This window comes from Halichoerus grypus, chromosome 8 (genome assembly GCF_964656455.1).
Source record: "Halichoerus grypus chromosome 8, mHalGry1.hap1.1, whole genome shotgun sequence".
NCBI classification, from domain to species: Eukaryota; Metazoa; Chordata; class Mammalia; order Carnivora; family Phocidae; genus Halichoerus; species Halichoerus grypus.
The window spans coordinates 32545888-32567315 of NC_135719.1; the positions used below are offsets into that span (position 1 = coordinate 32545888).

Genomic DNA, 21428 nt, shown 5'->3' on the forward strand with positions numbered 1-21428 from the left:
TTGTATTGCCTGTAAAGTGACTATTACTGTATATTGTTTGTGTTCCTTTCTGGTCTATGTTGCTTTTAGGCTCTCTCTTTGCTTAGAGGACCCCTTTCAATATTTCTTGTAGGGCTGGTTTCGTGTTTGCAAATTCCTTTAGTTTTTGTTTGTCCTGGAAGCTTTTTATCTCTCCTTCAATTTTCAATGACAGCCTAGCTGGATATAGTATTCTTGGCTCCATATTTTTCTCATTTAGTGCTCTGAATATGTCCTGCCAGTCCTTTCTGGCCTGCCAGGTCTCTGTGGATAGGTCTGTTGCCAATCTAATGTTTCTACCATTGTAGGTTACATATCTCTTCTCCCGAGCCTCTTTCAGGATTTTCTGTTTGTCTCTGAGACTCGTAAGTTTTACTATTAGATGTCGGGGTGTTGACCTATTTTTATTGATTTTGAGAGGGGTTCTCTGTGCTTCCTGGATTTTGATGCCTGTTTCCTTCCCCAAATTAGGGAAGTTCTCTGCTATAATTTGCTCCATTATACCTTCTGCCCCTCTCTCTCTTTCTTCTTCTTCTGGGATCCCAATTATTCTAATGTTGTTTCGTCTTATGGTATCGTTTATCTCTCGAATTCTGCCCTCGTGATCCAGTAGTTGTTTATCTCTCTTTTTCTCAGCTTCTTTATTTTCCATCATTTGGTCTTCTATCTCACTGATTCTTTCTTCTGCCTCATTTATCCTAGCAGTTAGCACCCCCATATTTGATTGCACCTCATTAATAGCCTTTTTGATTTCGACTTGGTTAGATTTTAGTTCTCTTACTTCTCCAGAAAGGGTTTCTCTAATAACTTCCATTTTTTTTCAAGCCCAGCTAGTATCTTTAAAGTGATGATTCTGAACTCTAGATCTGACATCGTACTAATGTCCGTATTGAGTAGGTCCCTGGCAGTCGGTACTACCTCTTGTTCTTTTTGTTGAGGTGATTTTTTCCATCTTGTCATTTTGTGCAGAGGAGAATAGATTAATGAGAGAACAAAATGCTAGCAGGGTAACAATGTCCCCAGAAAATATACTCTAAACAAATCAGAAAAGACCTGAAGCAGTGGGAAAAGAAAGGGAAAGAGAGAAAAAAGAAAAAGAAAGAAAAAAAGAAAAAAGAAAAAGAAAAAGATAAAGATAAAAACAAACAAAAGCAGAACAAAACAAAACAAAACAAAAACAGAATGTGATCAAATATGATCAGGGTGGTTTATAGATCAGTGCCACACACTAGATTTTGGGTGTATTTTGGTCCGTTAAAAGAAAGTCCCTCCCAAAATTTTAAAGAAAGAAAAACTTATATATGTACAAAAATAAGGGTTGATATGATGAAGGGATGGCATATGAGTGTAAAGATGGAAATTATAAACAATTTTATAAAAGTATTTGATAAGTTGTTTGAAAAAAGAAAGAAGAGGATTTAAAAAAAAAAGAAAAAGAAAGAAAAAAGGGAGAGAATGTGATCAGGCAGGGGAGTAGAAAAAAACCATACACTAGAGATTTAGAGTATATTTTGATCTCTTAGAAGAAACTATCTCAAAATTTTAAAGAGAGAACAACTTATATATATATGCCAAAAATACAGGTAACTACTATGAAGGGATAGAATATGACTTTAAAAATGAAAAATAAAAATGTTTTTTTTTTTTAAAAGGGATTGATAAGATGTTGGTTGAAAAAGGGAAAAAGAAAAATTCAAAAAAAGAGAAAAAAAGAAAAAAGAAAAAAAGGCAGTTAAAAAAATAATTTACTTTGAAAGACTAAAGAATCATGGGGAAAAAAGCAATGAATTCTGTGCTGTATTCCCCTAGCGCTGGAGTTCTGCCGTTCTCATTGATCGGTAAACCTGGTCTTGGCTGGCTGTTCTCGCTGATCTTCTGGGGGAGGGGCCTGTTGCCGTGGTTCCCAAATGTCTTTGCCGGAGGCAGAATTGCCCCGCCCTTGCCGGTCCGGGCTAAGTAATCTGCTCGGGTTTGCTCTCCGGAGCTTTTGTTCCCTGCAAGCTTTCCGTACAGCTTTGGAGGCAGAGAGTGAAAATGGCGGCCTCCCAGTCTCCGCCCCAGAGGAGCTGAGAACTTGGGGTCCCGCTCCTCAGTGAGCCCCCAGAGAAAAGCAGTCAGTCACTCCCGTCTCCCCGGTCTCCGGCCACACTCCGCGCTCACCCGGCCTGTGACCGCGCCTTTCTATCTGGCACCCGACCCCGGGTGGAGTCTCCAAACCCAGCAGAACCCCGCGGTGCGCTACCACACCTCTCCTCCAGGGGGAAGAAGGTGAGTCTCCCCGGATCTGCCGCTTGTTGGGTCCCTGCTGGAGGAGCAGTGGCCCGACTGTGCTGCGGATCACGGTTTATGACAACCCCGAGCTGAGAGCCCGCGCCTGGGCTCCGTCTCTGCAGCCGGCTTCCCTGCTCTGATACCTGGGAGCTCTGCCGCACTCAGGCACCCCCGGTCTTTCTGTGACCCCGAGGGTCCTGAGACCACACTGTCCCGCGAGGGTTCCACCCCCCACTTCGCCACCAGAGTGACGTCCCTCAGCGGAGCCGACTTCTAAAAGTTCCGATTTTGTGCTCCGCGGCTCTATCACTTGCCAGAAGCAGCCGATGGAGGCCCCTCCCCCGCCGTCTATCCTCCCGAATATCGCCTCAGATTCACTTCTCCGCACGTCCTACCTTCCAGAAAGTGGTCGCTTTTCTGTTCAGAGAGTTGTTGCTATTCTTTTCTTTGATCTCCTGTTGAGTTTGTAGGTGTTCAGAATGGTTTGATCCCTATCCAGCTGAATTCCTGAGAGGAGACGAAATCCAGGTCTCCTACTCCTCCGCCATCTTCTGGTACAGCCATTTTGGAAAACAGTATGGAGGTTCCCAACTATATCTCAATGTTTGACTGCCTCAGGCTTGTCCCTGCTCCTTTCCTCTTTCTTCCCCTCTTCCATGGTGATGTCATCCATCCCTAGGGTGTTTAACAGAATGTTTAGCTAATGACTCCCTGTTTTTATCTGCAAGCCAGGTATCCCTTTGAGCACTGATTCCTTATCCAGTTGCTCTTTTGACAGCTCTATTTGGTAGTGTCTTTATCATCTTTACCTTTTCTCTTTCCTTATTCCTAGTCCAATTCCAGGGCCCAACCTAACTGGCTTGGGTCAGAATTGTAGGAGGTAACACCCAACACTGGTATTTTTTAAAAGTTCCATTTGTGATTCTTATTTTTGCATGTAATTAATCTTTACACCATGAGTTCACATTCTGATCACTATTTTTACTTAAAATTATACAGGATCCTTTCACTTCATTAAAATCAGTAAACTCTATGTCCTAACATCAACAGTCTATATTTAGAAAGCATGCACGTGTGCACTGAAACGCAGGCATATGGACGGCTCCCGCCATGCGCTGCCATGGAGAGGAGAAATCTGTGCTGCGTGAGTTGCAAGAACACAATCTTCCCACTTGCGTCTGAGATTCTAGTGGTTGCCAATGTGTCCTGCTGCAAACTGCTTCAAGCAGTCTCAACAAAAACCATCAACTCTGTCAAGCAGCTAACATGACAACATGAAGACATGGGTTGGGGCTCTAGGATTACAGGTCTCTGACAGTGTTTCAGCACAGGTGTCTGAGCACTGCCTCAGAGCATGGATGTCCTGCCTCGTTCCAGGTCCTGACACTATAAATAACTGTGGCCATCAACCCAACTTGCACTGCTACCGTCAAACAGCACACTGACGAGCTGTTTGGTAAAAGAACAAGAGAAATGAATATTTCAGAATATTTATTCAGTACATATTAACTTTGCTTGCTGTTTATATCATTTCATAAAGGATCTTTTTATACCATACAGTGTATTCATATAGTGTGTTTACACAGAAATCCAGCATTCTCATGATATTCAGACATTCTTGTATATTCAATTTCTTTAAGCTATTGCAAGCTGGTTTTGCTTATTTTAATTCTTCTAATATCTGCTTCTGGTAAATGTAAACAGATGTTTCTAATTATTCCCTTTAATACTTATACCTTCACATCATGAATGCACAGGGAAGATTTAGGATTCATGAAAAGAAGGTGAAATGTTGATGGTGCCAACAGGAGTCATGAAAGGATGATTCTGATTGTTAAAATGCCCATGTTTTACTTTAGAATTTGATAAATAAACAAGAACTGTTCAATTATTCAAAAGGAAGAGCATTGTTTTAAGAAAGCAAGTGCACTCCTTCGGCTGGCCATTGTGGTCCTGGTAAACTTCAACGTAATATCTGACACTATTCCTAGGCATACGAGTTCACAGGAGTCATCAAGCAGAGCTGTGGGCCAGCCAAGAGGGTTCTAGCCATTGACAACAAACTTTCACATAGCATCCAGATGGTGATTTAAAGTAGCAAAAGGTCTGTATTCACCAAGGTGCTGGTTAGAACATCAACTATCAAGGTAATTGTACATTTTCCTGATTTTGTGAGTAATGTTGGATACTAAAATACAGGTTTTCCATATGTGACTGGCCTCATGTTGGATAACAGCTAGACTATTTTTAGTATGAGAACACTAATTCTGAGTGTCCTTTACATGTCCCGTTCCCTTGTAAGCTGCCTCAGGCTCCACACAGCTAGGATTTAGTCACTGTGCCACTAATTGTACAGCTTGAAGACATTTTTTTTCCCTTCCCATGAGTTTGGAATTGTGCATGCCAGACTCAGTTGTAACACAACCAAAGTTGTCAATTAATTAACTGCTGTGTTATATAGAATTAGAGTTTATAATTTATAACCAGCAATATAATTAACAGCTGGTAATTTAATCAGTCATGATTCACTTGCTTTATATTCACCTTTAAAACCATGAAACTGTTGGCACTTAAAATGTATAGGGTGTGATGTCACAAAAGCTACAATCCTTTTTGTTGTCTCCTGCTATGCTCTGACTGAAAATGTAACCCCATATCCTTAAGCTATTTGTGGAAGGTTAAATGAAACAGTACTGTGAGTGACAGGCATCTGTAAAAGTCCTTAGACTTACTTCCAGCCCTATGGTCATTAGCAAATTTACTTTTAAGAATGACAACCTGTGATGATCTGATGGCCTTCCAGTGCAGGACATGAGCCAGATAAATAATGTCTGGAACTTGGTCCCTGTATCAGATGACTTCCCAGAGCTGAAGCAAATGTTGGGAGGTTCTGTAGAACAGGCTTGACAGAGCTGCTCCAGGGACCTTAGTTCTCAGGGTTGCCCTCCCTCTGGGACAGGCCGGATGACAGTGAGAGAGTAAGGAAGGGGGATAAGGGATTGACTGGTGTAGCTGAGGTTCAAAGATTAGCCAAGGGACAGGACACTGGAATACAGGGTCAGCAATCCTGTGGAATACAAACTTGTGGTCAGAATTAAGGTTCCCAGAATTATACTTTGCTTCTCAACTGTCCATGACTAAACCCCCGGACCTGAGAAGGAGATTGCATCTGCTCTGGTCAGTTTCATAAGCACATCTGAGTCACACTGGATGTGTCAAGGGGTGGATGACGATTTCCATCACACCAGTCTACCAGTTCATTCCTGGGCCAGTGTCAGGTGCAGTTGGGTTCCCTGGCTGACAGAGGAGAACTGACAGCAAGAGGCATACACAGCTGCAGAGTGTCTTGCCAAAATGAAGTAACGTTAAGAATAAAGAACAGGAATGGTGAGCGCTGTGATTTGTGCAAGACTGTTGAAACACAGATCTGTACCTCTGAAACAAATAATGCAATACATGTTAAGAAAAAAAAAAAAAGAAGAAGATAGCAGGAGGGGAAGAATGAAGGGGGGAAATCGGAGGGGGAGACGAACCATGAGAGATGATGGACTCTGAAAAACAAACTGGCCTTCCAGAGGGTTCTAGAGGGGAGTGGCCTGGGAAGATGGGTGTTAAAGAGGGCATGTTCTGCACGGAGCACTGGGTGTTATGCACAAACAATGAATCATGGAACACTACATCAAAAACTAATGATGTAATGTATGGTGATTAACATAACAATAAAACATTAAAAAAAAGAATAAAGAACAAGAAAAAAAAAGAACAGAGAATGGACACACACACATGCACCCACAAACACACAGATATATGTATGTGTATAAATGTAAATGTAAATACACACAAATATACAATTCCAAACTCATGGGAAGGAAAATGTATCTCTAAGCTGTGACTACCAGCTAAAAAAATATATCTATCAGCAGCACAGTGGCTGAATCCTAGCTGTGGAGTTGGGAAAGCTGAGAAAGCTTGCAAAGGCATGAGAAACAGAAAGAACACTTTGAATTACTGTTCTCACTCCAAAAATAGTCTAGCTATCTACCTATCTATCTGCATATACATATCTGCATATATATGTGCGCGCAAACACACACACACCCACACACACCCACCCACCCACACACACACCAAAGAAGTACTGGATAGCTGCACCAGTATGTAATTTTTAAATATTGTGGGTTATTGCGAAAAAGATTATCAGTTAGTTAATGGCCAGGCACTTATTAAATCAATTAATTTATTCATGAACTTAGTCATTCAGTCTTATATTCATTCATTCATTCATTCATCACTTTCTATTCATTTATTTGCTACATTTGCCTAACCAAGCTTATAAGAGGAATACTTGTTAAGAATTCAGTCCAAAAGACATGTGACCCTCTTATTTAGACCCGCTGTTCAAGCCCCATCTTTTCTCACATCAAAATCTTTTAAAGGTCCTTCTTTTCCTTACTTTCTCCCCGCCCTGCCCCCATCCTGGCCAGTACCCTCATCATCATCCCTAGGCAGTGCAGTGTACCACCTCCCCCTGCCTTAGGCTGGCTCCTTGCCGGTCAGCCCCACCTCACTCTGTGTTTGCATCTGAGGCAGCACAGAGGAGCCTGTCCTCTCCTGAGGAGTCCCCTGTGTGCTCTGGTCCTGGCCAGGCCCTGCAGCTCCGGGCCTTCATGCTCTTACTTCCCTCAGTCTGTGTTTCTAGGACTCCGACAGGCAGATCCTGCCAGGGTGACCTATCCTGCACCTGCAAATAGACCTGATACTGGGCTCATCATTGCTTGAGCCAAAAACCTGCTCTTCTTAAGCAACTAAGTGTTCTCCCTGCCCAGCACATGAGCTATGAACTCTGGCTGGTCTCCCACGAGCTTTGTGGTCGATTTTCCAACCCACTGACACAGCCACTCTGTCTGATTCCCTCTGTCTCACCCTGCTCCTCGCCACGGCTAGCCCTCTTTATATTTTCACCATCTCACAAGCTTTTCCTACCCCATCCCATCTTTCTGCAAAGAATACTCAAGTGACATGTCCACCATGGAGCTTTCTTGGACTCTCTTGCACTGTGGACTCAGTCAGATCCTCACCTAAAATAAAGAGGTTGTCCTTGATGACTACCAAGATTACTAAAATTTCACAATTCTGTAAAACAACACAGGCCATATATAACAGTTTACCAAGTAATTGCTATCTACTTGTTTCACAAACACCCCATGCACCCATTTTGGGTTATAGGAGATAATCAATATATAATAGCTAAAGTACAGTCACAGAGTTGTGGGTGCTGGAAAACAGAAAAGCAAACAAGCAAAGGGACAAGGAGCAATCAGAGATGGACAGCCCATTTTGAGCACATCCACTAAGTAACCTTAAATCCTCAAGGATAGAGTCACTTATTAGAGCAAACTGAAAATAGCAGCTGTGGGCATCAGCCAAAATGCAGTCTTCAGTTGTAGGCAGGAACAATTTTCTTCCTGTGGTGTCTTCAGATTCCCTCACAGTACACTGAGGTCAATGCCATTAGCATCTGCATTCCTTCTGAGCATGGGAACATGACAGAACCAATATGCAATCAAAACACGTTCTCTGGGTTTAAGGATGGCCGTGTGTGTGTGTGTGTGTGTGTGTGTCTGTGTGTGTGTGTGTTGTGAAGATTCACTCCACAGGTTTTTACTGGGATTAGCCTTATGGTCAACCTCAGTCTAAACTCCAAGGTACAAACCTTCTCACTCTGTTGTTACAGTTTTCATGTATTTATCCAATAAACATTATTGATGACCATGTATATGTCATTACCGATATACAGAAGAAGGAATTCAAAGGGAAATAAGACATTATCAATGTTCAATATGAGTAGTGTCCTTATAAAAAGGGGAAATTTGGGCATAGACACCACACAGGGAGAACAGCTGTGAACATGAAGGCAGAAATTGGGGTGATGCCTCTACAAGCCAGGGAACCCAAAGATGGTCATTAAACTACCACAAGCTAGGAGAAGGCCTGGAACAGATTCTCCCTCAGAGCCGTCAGCAGGAACCAACCCTGCTGACACCTTAATCTTAAACTTCTAGACTCCAGAACTGCAAGAAAATACATTTCTGTTGTTTAATCCACCTGGTCTGTGGTACTTTGTAATGGCAGTCCTAGCAACTAATAAACCACCACAGCCCATGAAGGGTGTGGTGACGGCAATAGAAGATCATGGATGCTGTGAGAATGGCTATTATCAAAAAAATAAGAGCTGAGGAATGCTGGGGAAGATGTGGAGAAAAGGGAACCCTGGTGGCTCTGTTAGTGGGAATGTAAATTGGTGCAGCCACTATTGAAAATGAAAGGGAGTTCCTCAAAAAATTAAAAAATAAACCATATGACCCAGCAATCCCACTTCTGAAAATATATCCAAAAAAGACGACATCACTATCTCAAAGCGATATTTGCATCTCTATGTTTATTGCAGTGTTATTTACAATAGCCAAGACATGGAGACAACTTAAGTGTCCATCAAAAGATGAATGGATAAAGAAAATGTGGTATGTGTGTGTGTGTGTGCATATATATATATATATGGAATATGATATGTATATATATGTTTATATATATACACAATGGAATATTACTATACAATGGAATATATAGAGAGATAGATATATCTCTATATATACGATGGAATACTACTCAACCATAAAAAAGAAATTCTGCCATTTGAGACAACATGGATGGACTTTGGGAGGATTATGCTATGTGAAGTAAGTCAAGACAGAGAAAGACAAATACTGTATGATCCACCTATATATGGAATCTAGAAAAGCTGAACTCAGAGAGAGTAGATTGGTGGTGGGGTTGATGGGTGGGGGAAAAAGGGAAGATGCTGGACGAAGGGTACAAATTTCCAGTTATAAGATAGATAAGTTCTGGGGATCTAAAGTATAGCATGGTGACTATAATTAATAGTTGATAATACTGTATGATATATTTGAAAGTTACTATGAGAGCAGAGCTTTAATGTTCTCACCATAACAACAATAACAACAAAATGGTAATTATGTGAAGTGCAGGATGTGTTAACTAACCTTATTGTGGTAAATATTTCCCAATATACACATTTATCAAGTCATCACATTGTACAACTTATAAAATGCTATATTGGGAAAAAAGGACAAAATTCCCTGTATTTAAACACATATTTTTAAATAAATAAAATGTCTGCTTGCCTGAAAAAGAAAGATGTGAATATGTTTGCAAGAAATTTAGGCAATGAGATGCTAGTGTCCTCGTGATAGTGTGTGTGCAGTGAGGAAAGGAAGTGCTAAGGAGGAGGCAGGCCAATAAAGAGAGTAATTTTATCTCATCAGCATGTGATGGAGTCTCAATGAAAATTCTCATCTAGATTTGTGGTAAAATTAGAAAATGAATGGAAAAGGGAAAATTAAAAACACCTCTAATATCTCCAATCAAAAGTCACCTTTGTTCCTGTTCTGATGCATACACTTTCAGTTCTTTTTCTGATCTGGTATTTGTGTGTGTGTGTGTGTGTGTGTGTGTGTACACACAGAGATAAACTACTTGTTAACAGAAATTAGGCCATCTTTATTATGCCTGCTATTACATATTTATATTATATATTATGTTTATATTATACATATCATTTATAATATACATGTAATATATATTGTCTTTATATAATATATATATATTTTATTGAAGTATACTTGGAAACAATGTCACATTAGTTTCAGGTATACATGAAACTTGCCTGATTTATTCATGCCTGGTATTTTAATTAAGACTACATTTAAATTTTATTTCTACACTCCAAATAATGAGATCTATTTTTAATAGTGAGACATAATTTATATATCAAAAAATTCACCAGTTTTAAGGGTGCAATTAAATAGGTTTTTTTGTAAATTTGCAAAGTTCACCACAGTTTAATTAAATTAATTAATTAATTATTTTTAAATATTTTATTTATTTATTTGACAGAGCACAAGGAGGGAGAGCAGCAGGTAGAGGGAGAAGCAGGCTCCCCACGGAGCAGGGAGCCTGACACGGGGCTCAATCCCAGGACCCTGGGACCATGACCTGAATTGAAGGCACATGCTTAACCAAATGAGCCACCCAGGCGCCCCCACCATGGTTTAATTTTAGAACATAGCCATCATCCCAAATATAAGCCATGTGTCCATTTGTAGTGACTCTCCATTACACTGTTATCACCCTAAGCAGCCACTAATCTACTTTCTGTCTCTGTAGATTTTCCTCTTCTAGACATTTCATATAAATGGAACCACACTGCGTGTATTATTTTGCATCTGGCTTCTTTCACTTAGCATGATATTTTTGATGCACATTTATTTGGAGCATATGTTAGTGCTTCATTTCTTTTTAGTGCCAAATATTTATCACCTAGTATGAATCTAAACCAGTTTGTTAGTGCATTTGTCAATTGACGAACATTTGGGTATCTGAATACTCACTTTTTGGGTATTATAAATAATGCTGCTATGAACATTTGTGTATAAGTCTTTTGTGGGCAAACGTTTTCATTTCTTGTGTACCTACCTAGGAGTGGAACTGCTGGATCATACAGTAACTACCCTAAGAAAATGCCCAACTGTTTTTCTAAAGTAATTTCATCAGTTTACAGTCACAACAGCAATATGAGGGTTCCAATTTCTCCACATCTGTGCAAACTCTTGCTATTTTCTTTTTTATTATTATTACTATGGTCAACCTAGTAGGTATGATATGAGTATCTCATTTTGCTTTTAATTTGCATTTCCCATTTCTTTTGCTTATTGGCCATTCATTTAATGTCTTTGAAAGGTGTGTTCAGAATCTTTGCCAATCTGTGTTTTTCTTATTATGTTGCAAGAGTTCTTTCTGTGGTCTAAACATAAGTTCCTATGTCAGTTATATGCTTTGCATATATTTTCTCCCTGGTTGTGGATTGTTTTTCATTCTCTTAGCAATATTTTAAAGAGCTAAAATTTTAAATTTTGACACAGTCCAAATTATCAATGTCTTTTGTCTTTTTTTATCACTTCGACTTTTGATGTCACATCTAAGAAATTTTTACTGAACCTAAGATCAGGAAGATTTAGTCTTACTTTTTTCTTCTCTAAATGTTTTATCATTTTAGTGCTTGCATTTAGCTCTAGGATCTACTTTGAATCTGTTTTTCTATGTGCAGATCATGTATGTATAACTTTGCTTGTCAAAGAAAGGAAAGAGGGTATTCATTCCTGGTAAAGAGAAGTACACATAAAAAAGCTGGGCATTCTACAGAAGTAGTATAGTTTCAATTCAGGAAAGCAATCTATAGGGTAAACTGAAGAGGCAGCCATTCTCAAGAGATGAAACTCAGACTAAGGCAGGAGGGGGGGCTTAAGTAAACGTAGGATCCCAGAGCCATGCTTGTCAGGTCAGCAATGGGGGCTGTGCTCCCACGGTGCTAGTTAAGGACACTGAGCAACTGCTTATCCAAAATAGAGACTAAAGGAGGCTACATGGGTCAGGAAGTGGATAAATCAGAAAAGGAGGAAAAGATTTTTTTTTTTTTTTTTTGTGGTAAGAGACACATGACATAAAATTACTAGCTTAATTTCACAATATATATGTGTATCAAGTCATCACATTATACATATTAAACGTACCCAATGTTGTATGTCAGTTATATCTCAATAGAGTTGGAAGAAAATTTTACCAGCTGAACCATTTTTAAGTGTACAATTCAGTGGCATAAACTATATACACACTACTGTGCAACCATGATCACCACCACCCATCTCCTGAACCCCTTTCATCTTGCAAAACTGAAACTCTGTACCCATTAAACACTAACTCCTCATTCTTCCCTCCTTCCAAATCCTGGCAACCACCATTTACTTTCTGTCTCTGTGAACTTGACTACTCTAGGTGTCTCATGTAAGTGGAATCATACATTATTTGTCCTTTTGTGACTAGTTTATTTTACTTAGCATGATGCCCTCAAGGTTCATCCACGTTGTACATGTATCAGGGTTTCCTTCCCTTTTAAGGCTGAATAACAGTTCATTGTAAAGATGTTCTGTTTTGCTCACAAAAATTTGGAAGTGCAGTGGGGCAGGGTAGTGAGGAGAAGTAAGTGTGATGTGGAAGTAAGAGTTTAAAGCTTAAAAATTAAAAGAGGTGAAGGTTTTAAAGTGGATGAATAACCACAGAGTGGGTGCGGAGTAAGAACCTCTGATCCCTAAGAAAGGGGCAGAGGATGATCAATCAATTAAAAAATACTGGGGAGAAGGAGTGAGCAAGTATCAGGAAAACCAGGAATTGGAACTCACAGGTAGTCAAGAGTTTATATAGTGGCTGAGAACTGGAGGAAAGGCAGTCTGGAAAGAGGCCATGGGTGTGGGGGCTTCAGAGGACGTGGGTAACTTACGTGAAAATGGTTAATGCATTAGGCAGAAGACCAAGGGCACGTTGGTAGGTTGAGGAGGGAGAGAGACCACAGTTCCTGAGTGGTGGGGAAGGGAATAGTGGCTGGCGGGTGGAGATAAGGGGGGAGGCTTCAGCATGGAGATGATTGATGGGGGGGTACCTGAGAGAGACCAGAGCTATTGACGTTAGGGAGAGAGTGGTAGCAGGAGCTGAGTCCCAGAGAAGGTAAGCAGAGAACAGCCATGGAAACAGAGCAGAGTGGAAGAGCTAGAAGGCAGGAGGACGCATAGGAGTCTGGGGAATAAGGAGGTAGTAGAGCTGTTGGCTTCTGTCTCTCTATCTTCTCTGTGGCCACTTGGTAAGATGAACAGCATGAACTGACGTAGTTTAAAGAGACAAGTCAGGTTCTCCAACGGCTGCTCTAAGGGAAAGAGAGCTGATGAAGAGAAAGGAAAATATGCTGAGTCCATAGAAGAGAGTAAGATGGATACAAGGTTATATGGATGAATTATAGTTTGCCAACTAGTCAGCTAGATAGAGATATCTAATACACTAAAAATATCCTAACATGTGGAAATAGTAGAGTAAAGCTATCTTCAGGGGGTGGGATCATGGGTTTTTAACATTTTCTAATTTCCAAATTTTCTACAAGGGGGATATTTTATTAGCCAGATAAAACAGTCCAATTCTGTGTTTAGAGATAATTGGGCACAAAACCAAAACAAAATGCTGAGCCATTTGGAGGCTCCAACAGAGACTGAAGCTGTACAGGTTTCTGTGGCTCAATTCAATTACCTTCATTAGTCCGACAATGAGGAACTTAGAATAATAGCACCACCAAGACCACACATTTCTGAGACACTCATCATCTTAGCCACTTCCTAAAGCTCATGTTGCGGTCATGTTAACTCTCAGGCAAGAAAACTGAGGCCTAGGTTAATGAACTTACTTAATCCTAAACAATTTAATGGTGGAACCAAGTAGGTCCAACCCCAACCTCATGAACTAAAGCCCTATTGGACAGATGAGGGAAGAAGGCTCTGAGATCTGTGAAATGAGATGGAGGGGATGTTGTTGAGGGAGGGGCTGAACCTGGGAGGAGGGAGAGGTCAGACCTGAAGATATAGTGGGATCTGGGGAGAGATAAATGTGACAGACAAGGGAGAACACAGAGATGCTAGAATCCCCCAGCTCAAGACTTCAGAGCAAGATGGTGAATTATTGGCATATTTGATTGTTGTTATGGTTCAAAATAAGTATATAAAGCCTTTACCTACATTTCAAGCCTAAGTAATATATTCATGTTATATTCATGCTTAGTTTTCTTAAAATCCTATCATTATTACAAGACTTCCTAAATTCACTCCTATTGTTTATAAAGTTCAAATTGCTTTTTATTTATTTATTTTTTAAGATTTTATTTATTTGTTTGACAGACAGTGAGAGACAGCGAGAGAGGGAACACAAGCAGGGGGAGTGGGAGAGGGAGAAGCAGGCTTCCCACTGAGCAGGGAGCCCAATGCGGGCTCGATCCCAGGAGCATCGGGCTCGATCCCAGGACCCTGGGATCATGACCTGAGCCAAAGGCAGAAGTTTAATGACTGAGCCACCCAGGCGCCCCACTTCTTATTTCTTTTAAGACACATCCAGGTTTAAATTAAGTCTTTAGTTCTTTAAATCTTTTTTTAAAAAGTTTTTATTGGGCGCCTGGGTGGCTCAGTTGGTTAAGCGACTGCCTTCGGCTCAGGTCATGATCCTGGAGTCCCTGGATCGAGTCCCGCATCGGGCTCCCTGCTCAGCAAGGAGCCTGCTTCTCCCTCTGACCCTCCCCCCTCTCATGTGCTCTCTCTCTCTCATTCTCTCTGTCTCAAATAAATAAATAAAAAATCTTTAAAAAAAAAAATAAAAATAAAAATAAAAATAAAAAGTTTTTATTTAAATTCTAGTTAGTTAACATGTTGTGCAATATTAGTTTCAGATGTACAATTTAGTGATTCAATACTTCCATACAACACCCAGTGCTCATCACAAGTGCCCTCCTTAATACCCATCCCCTATTGCACCCATCCCCCCAACCTGTCTCCCCTCTGGTGACTGTCAGTTTGTTCTCCATAGTTAAGAGTCTGTTTCTTGGTTTGCCTCTCTGTTGTTTTTTTTTTTCCCTTTTTGTTCACTTGTTTTGTTTCTTAAATTCCATATATGAGTGAAATCATATAGTATTTGTCGTTCTCTGATTGACTTAGTTCTTCATTTATTTCTATCTGAGAATTTTCTTCCTTGGGACTGATATTGGACAGAGCTTCACCAATGTGGGGAGAGACTGATGTTAGGCTATCATTCCTCTCATGGGAACTGGGGTAACTCATCTGTGAATCAGAGCAGAATAAATGCAGGCACTCTGAACAGGGCCCCTTGCCCTCTCTCCTTTGAAGCTAGCTTCTGAAGCCTGCAGCTTCCCAGTGCTGCCCTGGCTCGGAGTAGAATGATGTGTGCCTGCCTATCAAAGACATATTCTCCACTCCAGATCTCACCAGTAATAAACCTGATATTTTGATTTCTACTCAGTTGACTTTATCTCTTTCTCAACTGGTTCTGAGAGGAAAAAAGAAGAGAGATATTTTATTGATCTGCACTCCAGATCTCACCAGTAATAAACCTGATATTTTGATTTCTACTCAGTTGACTTTATCTCTTTCTCAACTGGTTCTGAGAGGAAAAAAAAAGAGAGATATTTTATTGACCTCTTAATCCCACAGTAATACCTGAACCATCAATTTCACAAGGTTCATACACTGTCTTACATCATTACCTAATGTGTTTCTGTGTGTGTGTTTCTTTCATCCTCACTGCTACCTTCTCTTCTCCATTTCCTCGCTTCCTTAAATTATGTCTTTTCCTTTATTGTCCAAAGTGATATTTAAGAAGTCAATTTGGGGAGGAAATCTATGCAAATGAAAATGCACTTAATACATAATCCTAAAGAACTCTCGGTAACTGTCTTAGAAATGATAATCTTGTATTTACTCAACATAGCTCCAAGAGCACAGCCTCTGGGTTAGAGTACATGTCGTGTTTCCTTGCCTTTAAGTTAGGAAGCTTGAAACACGGACCTCTATTTGGATGCCTTTAGCTGTAAACCATATTAGAGCCTGTCTCCACTGGCTTAAATAATAAGGAAAATTATATCCTTTGGTAGACTGTGATGTTGTTGCCAATTTTTCACTCTTTCCTGCACCCATATCCTTTGTCACAAGACTCTGCAGAGACTTTCACCAGGGATGCATACCTGCCAACTGATGGTAGACGTGGTTACGGCTTGCTTTGGCCATTGTGACATTAGAGGATGTGGCTTAAGCAAAAACTTGAAATGTGCTTGCATGCTTCGGCTTGCTCTCTTGCAAGTATGTTTGCCCAGAAGATGAAAGATACATGGTGTAAACCTGAACCCAATTTGCAGCTTGGAGCCAAGCCTACATGAGTGCAGTCTAGATTACTCAACCCTCAGCCAACCTACAGACATGTGAAGTTGAAAAAATAATTGTAGTTTTGAGCCATTGCATTTTAGGCAGATTTTATGCAGCATAATTGTGACAATAGCTAATTAATACATCTCCCTATGGAGCCTTGAAGTAGGACTGCTTGGCAGTCCTGGAATCACCTCTTTTTCCTTTTTCTCAGAAACTGTCTCTTCCTCGGGCTAGCATTCCTTAGTTGTAATATGGCCATGGAGAGCAAACCATCACATCACGTACGGCATACCATGGCTTCTGTATAGTGCCATGTCTTCCTCATGACTCTTGTTAGAAAGACAAATTTCCTAGGAAGCTTATCAGGCTGCTCACATCTCTAACCAAAACTGGATTGTATGATCACCATCTAACCAAATCACTAGCAAGGGGAAGGGGATGCTATGACTTCAGAATTTATATCTGAGGTGTCTTCATTTGAGGGGAATGAATGAACAAAACTGAGATTCTGTGAGCGAATTGAAAGGAAAGTGAGAAGCTGCTAGATAGGAGCCGACACTGACATCTTCATATGGATGTCTTGAGGATATATGCAAAGTGCTGAGAAAAGTGGTTGGTACAAAGTAAGCTTATGCTACAAGCTATTTTTAGTTCCCTTGTTAATTTTAATAATGAGATAGGAAGGGCAGGTAAAGACTAGACAGATAATAAAGGGAGCTATAATGGACAAGAAGGCTTGTGTAATCCACGAGTCACACTGACTGCCTCGGCAACCAGCTGCCCAACAGCCCTAGACTATGAGCTTTCCAATTTGATGCACAGCCACAAGGTCCTGAGTAATATATGCAGCAAAAAGAAAGTTACTTTTGCTACATATATCTCTGTGTTTGTGTGTATACACTTATACATAATTTTTACTTATATATAGATTAAAAATGTTTATATTTATACTATATATAAAAATATATAGGCTCATTTTTATGTACAGTTGACCCCCAAACAACACGAGGGTTGGGGGCACTGACCCCCAAGACCATCAAAAATCTGTGTATAACTTTTGACTCCCCCAAAACTTAACTAATAATAGCCTACTGACCAGAAGCCTTACTAATAACCTAAAGAGTTGATTAACACATATTTTGTATGTTATATGCATTACATATTGTATTCTTACAGTAAAGTAGAGAAAAAATGTTAAGAAAATCCTAAGGAGGAGGAAATACATTTACACTATTGTATTTATTGAAAAAGATCCATGTATAAATGGACTTAGGCAGTTTCAAACCTGTGTTGTTCAAAGGTCAACTGTATATACAAATATTAAGAACCTTCCAAAGCAACCTGTAAGATGTATTTAAAAACTCAATATATACATAAATATACATGTATATATAAATACATGTAATTAAATAAATAAAGGGGCGCCTGGGTGGCTCAGTCCATTGAGCGTCTGACTCTCCATTTCCGCTCAGGTCATGATCTCAGGGTCCTGGGATTGAGCCCCGGGTCAGGCTCTGCGCTCAGCAGGGGGCTTCTCTCTTTCTCTCTCTCCCTCTGCCCCTCCCCACCCTCTCTAAAATAAAAATAAATAAACCTTTTAAAAAAGGGGGGCAAAGCTCCGGAAGTGCAAGGACTGAGGTCGTACAGGTGTGGATTCCGCCGGCGAGGCGGCTTTTTTCGAGATGCCAGGAGCCGCGGCTAAGGGCTCGGAGTTGTACGAGAGCATCGAGAGTTTCGTGGAGGCCCTGAAGCGGGACGGCAGGCTGCGCAGCTCCGAGGACATGGCTCCGGAGACCCTGGGGCTGCAGCGCCGGATCATCACCGACCACCGCTGGAGCAACGCAGAGAAACTGATGGAACTGATCCGCCGAGAGGGCCAGAAAATGACGGCTGCGCAGCCCTCAGAGACCACGGTGGGCAACATGGTGCGGAGAGTGCTCAGGATCATCCGGGAGGAGTATGGCAGACTCAGAGAGCGATCAGCAGGAGTCCTTGCACAAACTCTTGACATCGGAAGGCCTGAGCGAGGATTTCAGCTTCCCTTATGCCCAACTCCAGTCCAACATCATTGAGGCAATAATGAGCTGCTTGTGGAACTGAAAGGGACTACAGAACACTGCGGCCCAGGCTCTGGAGCACATCCACTCCAATGAGGTGATCATGACCATTGGCTTCTCCCGGACACTAGAGGCCTTCCTCAAAGAGGCTGCCCGAAAGAGGAAATTCCATGTCATTGTGGCAGAGTGTGTTCCTTTCTGTCAGGGTCATGAAATGGCAGTCAATTTATCCAAAACAGGTATTGAGACAACTGTCATGACTGATGCTGCCATTTTTGCTGTTATGTCAAGAATCAACAAGGTGATCATTGGCACAAAGACCATCCTGGCCAACGGTGCCCTGAGAGCTGTGACAGGAACTCACACTCTAGCACTGGCAGCAAAACACCATTCCACCCCGCTCATCGTGTGTGCTCCCATGTTCAAGCTTTCCCCACAGCTCCCCAATGAAGAAGATTCATTTCACAAGTTTGTGACTCCTGAAGAAGTCCTGCCTTTCACAGAAGGGGACATTCTGGAGAAGGTCAGCGTTCACTGCCCTGTGTTTGACTTAGTCCCCCCAGAGCTCATTACCCTCTTTATCTCCAACATTGGTGGGAATGCACCTTCCTACATCTACCGCCTGATGAGTGCACTCTACCGTCCTAATGATCATGTCCTATGACCACCACCTGTCCTAAGCAGAAGCTGCTTAGCCAAATACAGAATGGAGAGGCACTTCAGTGTGACTGCTGAAAACATCGTCCTTGTAATAGGGAGTGACCTGGAGTCAATCTGAAAAAACTTAATACTCTTTCCTGCCCTTTTAGTCATCCCATAACAAGGATGCACATTCAGGACTGTCTCTTGCCTTTCTGATCTTAACAGAAGCAGCAGGGCTTGACCTATAAATTTTGGAGTCTTTTGGGGCACCTGGCTGGTTCAGTTGGTAGAGCATGTGACTCTTGATCTCAGGGTCATGAGTTTGAGCCCCACACTGGGCATAGAGTTTACTTAAATTTTTTTTTGGTGGGGGAACCTCTTAACCTCTCAGTGACCTGAGGAGTCTGGAACTTAAGTTTCAGGAACTTAAACTTTCTGGTTCAGTGGGGTGTTAAACTTAACACTGAAGACCTTGCTGGGATACAGGTTTTTGCTCTTAAATGGCTACCACACCTTGCCCTGGGCTGTGCCAATAAAAGCTTCTTAAAGAAAAAGAAAAGGGGGGGGGGCAAAATCTCTGTTTAAAAAAATAATAATTATATACATAAATACATATGTAAGTATATGTTTGTATATAAATATTTTAATATGCATTATATATTTTTATATATAATTTACTTATATATATTATATATTTGTGTTAAAATAATATATTAATAATATAAATATATATTTATGCACATATTCAGTTTTTACAGTATCTTACAGATTGCTTTGGAAGGTTTTCTTAATTTCACAGCTGAAGTAATTAAAGAGGTGAACTGATGTTTAGTTTTGCCATTTATTGATGGTTCAAAAAGATCCAAACATGAAGTTACTATCATCAGCTGCTATTTTAGTTGGTATGCTGGTGAAGAAGTTAAGGCCCAGAGGCGAAAAGCACTATTCTCTGAGCAGTTGTTCTCATAACAATAGGAACTCAACAACTGTGTAGGGATCTTCTGCTAGTTGGCTATGTCCCCTGTCTGCAGTGAAGACAAATCCCGTCATCCTGAACAAGTCGGTGGAGAAAACCGCAGGGCGCAGAGCACATTCACATGAAAGATGTCAAGGGGCCAATTAGTCTGACTCAGCTCCTGAATCAAAGCATGCCTGGCCTCCTTCAGATCAGGACATCTCCCGGCTAATTCTGAGGTGCAGGACTCCCTTCCCACGCAGCCCCTCACACAGCAAACTCGGCACAGGGAAAAAGTCCCCAGGCACCAGAAGCACTCAGGAAAGGGAGGGCAGGGCTGGAAAGGTGTGTGCACAGACGGTGGGGAAAGAGGCCCAGAGCACAACCAAGAGGGAAGACAGCCACTCTGGGTGAGGCCACTGCAAAGGCATTGGGGAGAATGCTGGGGCTGTGTACAGGTCTGAGGGCAAGGCCAATACGGGCACCTTCTTCCAGCAAGTTGCTGCTGGGAGAAATCAACCAAAGCACCTGAAAACATGCAGCATCAGCAGGCCCAGTTCTTCACCGGCCCGGGGAGAATGGAAAATAGGCGTAAATAGGCAGCAGCCCCAGTTGAGACTAAGAACCGTCTGGAGTTAAAGGTGCATCTATTTGGTTTTGCCACTCAGCTGATATCCTGTTTACTAAGGCAGGAGGGAGAAGAAGGTGTTTCCCAGTTAATGATGGTGGTAAGTGACTGTGTTCCTTCATCTAGTGTGCTGGCCAAGTGGCCTTACTTAGTGCCTTCCTCACCTGACTTCTCACACCTCCTCGGGTTACTCTGGCCTCCTCCACTCCTCTGCACAGACAATGCGTCCACAGGGTGTGCTTCTGTGCTTACTTCGTTGGTCCTCTTGCATGCATTTTACTGCTAACTACACACTCCATGGTATCTGCTTTTCTTCAGTTTCTATAACCTCTCTTCAACCCTTCCCCACCTCTTCTTAGAGGCGCCATCCCTCTAAGTGCCCCTAAAGATGGATGTTATCCGGATACACTGCAGCCCCTATGTTGTGGTTGGAAAACCCATTTACAACCCTAGACTACCTGCACTAACACTTCTAACAAGCTCACACTGACCTCTTCCCAGAGCTGGGCCTCCTATTCCCAATAGGCTCTAGAACAGGTAAAACACAGCATAACCAAAAATAAAATCATTGTCCTTCCTAAGCCTGCTTGCTCTTTCTGAGTTAATTTTTTAAATTAGTGACATTTACTCATTTGTATGAGCTGAAAACTTGGCAAGGATCACTGATCACTCCCTTGCTTAAACCAGAGTTTCAAACAACTGATTCCCATGAGTTTTCCCTTCCTTTATTTACTCCAATGGATTCCTTCCTTTCCATACTTCTTCAGCACAGGTGCTTGCATTTTTACCTGGACTACTCCAAGAGCATTCCAATTTGCAGCCTGAAAGATACATCCACCTTCCACACCATGTCACGGTGAGCTCACAAACAAAATCTGAAACAATATCTAAAATCTGTTTAGAACCCTTTCACAGTTCCTTGTCTACCAAACTCTATGCCTATACTTGCTGCAAGGTCCTGAAAACCCACCTCCTTTTCC

At 41.4% G+C, this 21428-nt stretch overlaps 1 protein-coding gene and 1 pseudogene across 2 annotated transcripts in view; one reads left to right on the forward strand and one right to left on the reverse strand.

Moving 5' to 3' along the window:
- GABRB3 (gamma-aminobutyric acid type A receptor subunit beta3) overlaps nt 1–21428 on the reverse strand; it is a 248134-nt gene that overhangs the window by 91011 nt on the left and 135695 nt on the right. The gene's annotated exons all lie outside the window — the stretch shown is intronic.
- Nucleotides 17791–19412, forward strand: LOC118530251 (translation initiation factor eIF2B subunit beta pseudogene; annotated as a pseudogene).